Below are 9,402 nucleotides of genomic sequence, written 5' to 3' on the forward strand. Positions count from 1 at the left end.
ATACTAAAGACGCGCATTTTGTTAGAAAAATTTATCAAATTGCAACAACAGCATGTTTCGATAAAGTTTATCTTTTCAAAAACAAGCGTACGGTAGATTTTTATTGTCCATGCGATGTTATAAATGTGTGTTGCGAATGCCAATAGAGTTAATGCAGCCGAAAAGAGGCTAGAATGATGCCATGGATTCATGATATGTAAATAATGACCTGCAAAACACAAAGGCGAATTTATTCGGTGCGAGTTGTTGCATCCGTTAATTAGAGTACAAAGCTGCAGCGCGATGTCGAATACTCGTGTGTATCTGTACACGACGCGGCTTGCTGCTGCAATGCTTTGAAGTAATTACGTTGCCAATTAGCCGGAACGGTAAATCGACTAAAGCAACTTGTAAATTACAACCGGCGCACAACGACGAGCACAATTCTTTCGTTTAAAAAAAAAAAGTTTCCTGCTTCCGCGCATCTGAAGTCCCGCAAAATACATTTCAATCGGCTTTGTTTGCGCAAGGATATAATGTTTGCGACTGAATGTTTCAGTTACTGTAAAACATCATGTGTACTTTATAAATAGACATTAACTGACAGACTTGAATCGATATCGCATTTGTATTATCTTGATTTGTTAACGCTTGAAATTGGTATATATTTTAATTAACTATAATAAACGTTTGTGGGATGTGGAACAGGAAGAATTGTACAAACTTTATACATGCATACATTAAATGTTTTCATTCCTGCTAAATATTTCAACAATTTTCCAACAATTCTGCTTGTAAAGAGGAAGATTTATTTTATTTTAATAATTATTTAATTATACACACACACACACACACACACATTATAGTTTTTTTCTTTAGTAAGATTAAAAATATTGTAATTTAACATTGGTGACGTAAACTATTTCCTGCGGGATGAGAATGCATGTTTGTGCATTGGAAAAATTAGGTATCAGTTTTATTTGCGTCGATGCAGATCGATACTCTATTACAACAGAATAAATTGCGCATAAAATGTTACCACTGGTCGCATTTTGCGCGCGACGTATTAACAAGAGCAAATTCAACGGATAACTACGTATCCTCGCAGTTTTGCATAATACATGATTAAAACATACGGGCCAATTTTCGAAGCAACTTAATAGAGAATAAAGCATTGTTATTATCATACATGTTATATTATTAATTCGTGCGATTTGTAAAAATACATTATCAGAGTTAACAAATTCGAAGAATTCGTATACGATTGTACGCAATATGAAATTCTACGTAAACATTAATTTACATTAAATTTACAAATAATGAATTTAAATGTTAAAAGGGCAATATCACCAAATTATTTTGCGAAATAAAACACACGATGTGTATTTTATTATAATATGTATAATAATAATAATATATATATATGACTATTGATATACGTTTGTATTTCTTCTCTGTAATAATTCATTGAGCTGAATGTATACAGTAATTTTATTGTCAATGCCTTTCATTAACTTATATTGATGACTTTTATTAAAATATTTTAATAACAGCAATCCTTTTATTAAATGCAGATTGCGTTATGTATTACAGGAGTTTAAATTGAGAAATTAACGGCTATATTGTTAAATATATAAATAATAACGACGTATAAATTATATGCATATTCTGACTTGTTCATATTATTATTTTTTCCTTCTTTTCCTTTTCTTTATCATTTTCTAATTATTTTTGTTATTTTCATTAATATAATATCTACGTGCTGTGAATACATTTATTACTGCATTTGGAATTGTTTAATTCCATTCCTCTCTTGGGATTTGTATTTAGATGCTATTATCGATTATTTATTATACCAATTAATACGTATCTAAATGTTTAATAATTACATCTTCATTTAAAAATCATTATTATATCAAATTATACCAGGTGGAGTAAAATTCGGAGTACTATTGATACGATTATAGGTTTTTGCTCGTTAATCTACAAATATAATAGTAACTTTAATCAAATAAGATTACAAACACATACACATTTGTATTTTACATATTATAGAAAATAATCATTTAGAAGGCTTTGATTCATAAGTTTCATACAAGTGTCATACACACATACACACACACATATATATATGGTATACAAATAATAAATCTATAATAAATTATAAGCGCTTGATGAGTTCACATACTACTTGTATTTTGTTTAATTCCTTAATAAATTAATATTTTAAAAAGGTCCTGTATAATCTATTAAGTTTTTAAAAGCAATATAAAAAACCGATACACGATATGTGTGTGTGTGTGTGTGTGTGTTTTTATCTGAGTTCTGTGAAAATTATGTACAAAAATACTGCATCTCAGAAACTCAACGATTAAATTCAAACACGAACATTAATTGGAGTTACGCGATCACGCAACTTCCGGAATCGATTACTTCCTCGACTTTGTCGGTCTAGACGGAACATCGGCGTGCGGATCGCCATGAAATCCGCTTCTCAGTTGAGTTTCTGGTCGAAATTGTCGGCGAGCGTTGGAGTCGGATAGATTCCATTGGTTACGAACGACGCGCGAGTAATGCGCTTTGATCATCGTCTACAACGACGATGACGACGGCGTACCTGCGAACAATGACTAACGCTACTCGCTGTCTGTTTGGTCTGTTTAGTTCAATGGAATCTTGTGAGCAAGTGACGAAGAGCTCTCGTGACGATGTCGAGCGTCGCCGTTTAAACACTTGACACGTTGTCCAATTGTCAATTCGCAAATGTCTTCTTTGTGCAAGCGTTCGGATAATAGCAACAAGCAATGTAGAACTTGAACTCTTTCTTATTTGCTATACTTATTAGATCTGCAGTAATGGTATAAAAACAAAACAAATTTTAGCAAAATTGTGACGTGATAGTCAAATTTGGCCAATGGATTCGTGCACAGATATATACAAAGGAAATAATTATTTACACTTGTTTTGAAAAACGAGAGATATCGGATAATATTATTATATAATATATTATATTTATTGTACATATTATAATATCATATTGTAGTATACAACCTACAAAAAGAAATTATTCATTTTCTTAACAAACACTTAAATTATTAGTTCTATTTCTTATTTATTTTTGAGATATTTCATGTGAATAAATGTTGTTAATTAATGTGTAATAAATATAATGTATAAATATCAAAGTTTTAAAAAATTGATAAGTACATACATATGTATAATACTCGATTTTGAACAAAATGGATCAATAACAATACGTAAGAAGCTTAACATGATTTTAAAATAAAATATATGTTTAATCCAAGCTTTTTCACGGCATTCTAATTCTACTGAATAATGGTATAACTTGGGAATTAAAGAGCTTATAAGCTTTCCTATTACGAAATATGAATAATCTATATGGAATGGCTACGAGTTGATTGAACCATAGGGTGTATGTAGAATATTTCAGATTTCTCACATGATATTCACGAATTCTGTGGATTCTCCGTTCAATATTGAGTAAATTTTTCCAGTGAATGTGTTTTTTTATTTTTTTTCATTACGCGTTATATTTATTTTATATTTTTCTTCAATTTTAAATATATTTTTAACTGATCTTTTAGTATAAATTTAAAAAAAACACTAACCATTTATAAAATCAAATAACGAATAGGTTTATTTATTTTTATTATTTATTGCTAATTGAATTCTCTTATTTATTTAGAATTTAAAAAATCTATATAATTGATGAGGGACATATTCGATTAAAGTGGATCTTAATACTTTTGTAATGAATTTTTACAATTCCCAATTTAAACATATTGTGTCGATTAATTATGAATCTTGAAACACAATCTCAGAAGCTGAAGTATGTAATATAATATTACAAATTAAATTAACAAGTAGTACATTTATGTAATTTTTTAATGTAAGTAAACTACGCTGATTGTAATTGTCGGTCTTAAAACACAATCTTAGAACAAAGCTGAAATATATAACATTACAACTTAAAATGGAAATTGTAAAATTATAAATTGTTTAGCTTTTGATAAGGAAGTATATTGATATTCGAATTAAGGCATGCGCTGTTTACATTTTATTCAAAATTCTTTTCTCTCTTGTGTCCACCAAAAATTATTCGATTGAATCTATATTGATGTATATTCATAAATGGCAAATTTTTATTTCAGGGCTGAACTGGTAACGCGACATCATGAAGCAAGTTCCATAAACATGAAATGGTCCTGGAATATATATGTATATTCGCGGTGGTAACTGTTCCCTTTTGACATCATAAGTGGTAAGTCACTAATTCACTTCTATGGATGCACTTTCGCTATGTTATGTGTAGTCGATCCATGTTAATTGCTGCACCGAATATCGGAATAAAATATTTTCGCGTGTTGACCTGTAATATCAAGATTAAAGTTAAACACAGACACATGTTGTAATGAATATTAACGAGCAACTTTGGAACATTTTCACTGAAGTTACAAGATATTGAGCTGGTAGTGACGGTAGTGTATGCCGCTTGACATGAACTGATGCTTTCTAGGAGCACTTGTTTCCCCCGATTTATTTTTACTGCACTGCTTTCGCTATGTTGTTGCGAATCTTTCTGCGTCTGTTAAATGACGGACAAACTTAAAAATCCCACCGCGCGTGTTCTTTTACAAGGAAAGCGCCTTAAAGATCCTTAAGTGTATTTCGCAAAACCTAATGATATTAAAAAGTTCTGAAAGAAACGAAGGCAGGCATGGCGCCGCTCGGCCAACAAACTAACGAGTTTGCTGCGATTTTTATCGACAGGCCATAACAAGGACTCGACGCATCGAAACAAAACTTTTAGACATCTCGAATGGCACTTACCGTTTATATCTTTTAACTGATAACGGGAAGAATTGTAAACAAAGCCGTAAGACAGTTCAATAAAATTGCATCGTGGAATAGTCATTAAATCGCTTCATTGTCAATTCAAAAACTTCGTTCTAATTCAGTAAAATAGGAAATTACGTAAATAACCCTTTTTTATCATTCTATATTATGATTAGTAAAATAATGAAGAGTTAATTATATATTTTTATATTTCCTGACTAAGACATATTCTACACAATATTTTCATTCGACAACAAATATGTAAATATAGACGTTATTACATTTGTTTTAATTACGGATTAACTATACTTTCAGAATAAAATATTCTGAATTTCTATCAAAACTGTACGTATTTATTTAATTATCAAATAATTGGATTTATAAATTATTATTAATTTATTATGCGACATGTAGATATAAATTTAATTATTTAATAAGACAGAAGTATCCCCTATAGAAAGAGAAACATTATATATGTATACGTATAGGATAAAAGCACTAAATGCGGATCAGGCACTAGTTTTGGATTACATATTATATTTAAATAATCTTTATATTTTTCATCAAATAATGCATATATCACAAGATTCTTTGACATTTGTTTTATCTTTTTTAAGTGTTAGTTGTTTTTTATTTATTAGTAATAGCGCTGCATGTTTTATTGATGTCATTAACTAATAAAACGTGAAAGACAAACTAAAGCACGTATCTTCAAAAATTCATTCAAAATTTGTAATACCATAAGGTATTAACATTCTGAATACCTTATGACTTTTACAGGAGGTAATAAATAGCATTAGACTTCATGAAATAAATCAATATCATGCTTAGTTGAAATCCAATAAGGATAAAGCATTTGTTGAACCGATCCGCGATTAATACATGAGGTCTAATTGTGAATAATTATCATTCATTTAAATTAAAATTTAAAATATATAAAACGGTACCGAAATAAAATAAAATCATTTGTAATCTTTAGGATCAATTATATAATTATTAAATATTTTAGATAATTGTTCAGTATCGTTCTGATAAAACATGCAGTTTTTTTTAATCCAGAAGAGTGATTCACAACTAGTGATCTTACCCTATATATACAATATATAAGCTTAATTCTGATTTTATACTACAAAAATAGTATTGGAATTAACAAGAATTAATACGAAAAAACTTAAACAGTATTCGTAAAATTTTTGCTGAATACATATAAATAATAGAAGTTTTGATTGTGAGTGTTTCAGTATACATACATATTTTGAGTATTTCCATTTCGTGAATAATATATATTTGTGATCCACATATATAACAGATCAATTTTTGCAAATTTATTGTATTGATTGATTTGACTGATTTCTACACGAAAATTATTCTGTTAAAAGTTAAACGCAATGGCTAATCAACTATAATATTAATATAGAACTAATAATATAGAACAAAAATATTAATAAACTGCAAATTAAGCTAAATTTTATTGAATTTTGATTATGTCGTGTGAATCCGATCAAAATTGCTTTCAACGAAGTAAGTTCTATTTTTATGGAATTTGTATCAAAAAACTTTTTAGTTACTCTATCATACATGTATTTAGATTTGATTTAAAAAAATTTTATTACTACTCTGACAAAACAAAAATGAACAATATCTACAACAATATTTTTAATGCATTAGATTCCTTTTTTATTTATTTAATTTCTATGGATTTAAACTAAAACGAAATGAACAAAAAATTAAATTACTTCTTTTAATTAAAAAAATTCATCTCTGAAGGGATTACATGGTACAACGATATGCGAAGTACATATGACATTGTAAAGATATATATGATACATAAAAGAGTCTAAATATATTTATTCTAGCGTTATATTATTCTTGAAGAAACAGCAAAAACTAATTTCGAAATTTTTATAAAATAATTTGACAAAGATTAAATTGTAATGATTTAGTTTGAGATAATATTTCGCATACACAAAATTTGGAATCTATTGTTAAATAATAATTATAAGTTATTTATTACAACACTGAGAGTAAGATTGTTACAAATATTATGTACATAAATAACATTTCCAACTATACGATTTAGCGTTTTGTGTTTATTTTTTTGAAATGCAAAGATCAAATATATTTCTATTTTTCCATTAATTTAAAGAGAAAAGTTTCTAATCATCGCAATGTGACGTATACTTATATAATTATTAGCAATTATTTAGAGAGATAATTATTGATAAAGCAAGTATATAATTAATATTGATCTTTTTTTATTATTAATTCGAAAACAATTTATTTGTAATAAATAAATGCCAATTTGTTAGAGCATTACGTTTTAGTAGCTTTACGTACTAAATAAAAATGAGCTTCTATTCAGTTCTGAATACCACGCGATATCGATTTATCTCTATAGATCTACGTTATGCACATCACCTGGTTCTCACATGGACAATAATGCATTGGTAATCAGACTTATTCCCTGTCATTAACTAATCAAAAGATAATAATTTCGTATAATGATAAAATTGAGTTTTTATTTTTTGAATTATCGCGCAATTTATCTAAAAAAAATAATTAACGGTGTTCTGTCAGTTTAAGTATATATGTATAATAACATAATAAACTGAATCATTGGAAATTTGATTTTATATCGATATATTTGATCTTTTTTACGTATTAGAGATAAAAACGAGCTTTTGTGAGGTAATGAATATCATGCGATATCGATTTTAACTCCATACGTTTGCATTTTATCATGATTATCAACAATTATTACATCTATACAACAATTTATTAATGGGGTATCATTCTCTACAAATAATTTTGATGTTCTGCTCATTTATTCCGATTTGTACATATCTAGCCGTACATATGCGGATTTATTTTTGCGTGATAGACATTTCAGAACAGCTGGTACATACTTTTAATAACTAGCGTGGTTTTATACAAGTGTGCTCATAAATAAAGCGAATAACAATTAATGCTTCATATGATTCGCTGGTGAATGATGAAACGTTGAAAACGGATGGGTCAAAAATTGCGTAGAAACGACCAAACAAATGCACCAATAAAGTATCCCGTCGATTAATTTACGGGACAGCCATATCGCGCAGTGTGCATGCGATTTGTTCAATTAATCAGTATGTCAGACATGAAAGGTAGAAAAAATAAATAGCATTAAATATCGATCATGTACAAATATATAGATCATATGTATATTTACTTTTTAGGGAAATATAGAGGGTATGTGCGTATGTGCCCGCGCGTGTGCGTGTTTATTAATTTAATGTTCACATCTACATCTTTTTTTTTATGTTTATTACAAAAAAATGTATCATACAAAAGTTTGACTCTAAAAGGGATATAAGACAGCAATTTTAATTTGTTTACAAAAGGAACTTTCGGGAATTCTCTCTTCTTCTTCTCTCTCTCTCACTAATCGTAACTTTTTTTTACCAATTTTTTTAAAACAAAAGTTACATATTATTAAGACAAATCCAATCATGTGTATTAACTTCTGATGTTCTTAATTTTTCCCTGAATTGCATTTTTAATTTCGGAATATTCCATAAATATATTGAGTGGTGTTTATGAAACAGAGGTCTTCCTAAATATACTTTTGTACATTGCTTTCTATCCTCATGTATTTTCTTCCTGTAAAATTAGTTTACTGCAAAAATAATATAAAATATTACATTTCTTGATATCTGTAAAATTGATGTTTTAAATCTAACTTTTCCAGATATTGTTTTAATTCTAATTTTAGACTACTCTAATTTTACTATTTGGGTGCTTTTTTAAAGCGAGTTCCTTTGCCTCTCATTTTCAAGATCCTTTTTTAAAGTAAATCCCCTTGCCTCTTGCTTTCGAGATGCTTTTTCAAAGTGGGTTTTCTTGCCTCTCACTATGGATGTTTGTAATATTAGAACAAATACTTGAACAAGTTTTCTTTGATAGTGGCACACTTCATGAAACATAATTAAAAGCTTTATTTTAAAGTAACATATTACGAATAACAGCTATCTAAGAATATATTATTGAAATAAATTTTTATTTTATTAATTCTGTCGCGAATACATATATTCATAAAAAAATCAAGGGGCAAGATCTTGGTAGCCACTCTTACGTCTTATTCCTGATAATAAGACGTAATCTATATTTTTAAAAAGAATCTCATAAAACTTTTGTATATGTAAATAAAATGCTAAATAACAAACAATATACTCAGATGTACATATACTTATGTAATAATACGCGATTGTATAGTACTTTCGTATGGCACACTTCTTCGATTAAGTTGAAACTTTACAGACAATATTATTACGATGTATAGTGATTATTTATAAAGATCTTATTTTTGATTTTCTATAGTTTAAATAATAAAAAATAAAAAAAGAAAATTTATGATTAACAATATGTGTATATATATATATATATAATATAATGTGTGAGTGAGTGAGTGCGTGCGTGTGGTTTCGGCTAATCTTTTAATCTCAAAATTTATGATTTTACATCCAAACCTTGCGTTGGGTATAAAAATCCATTCTAACGTCTTTTCCCTGCTTAGAAGCGTACAATTTT

Source organism: Cyphomyrmex costatus, unplaced genomic scaffold, assembly GCF_001594065.2.
Source record: "Cyphomyrmex costatus isolate MS0001 unplaced genomic scaffold, Ccosl1.0 scaffold123, whole genome shotgun sequence".
Lineage (NCBI taxonomy): Eukaryota > Metazoa > Arthropoda > Insecta > Hymenoptera > Formicidae > Cyphomyrmex > Cyphomyrmex costatus.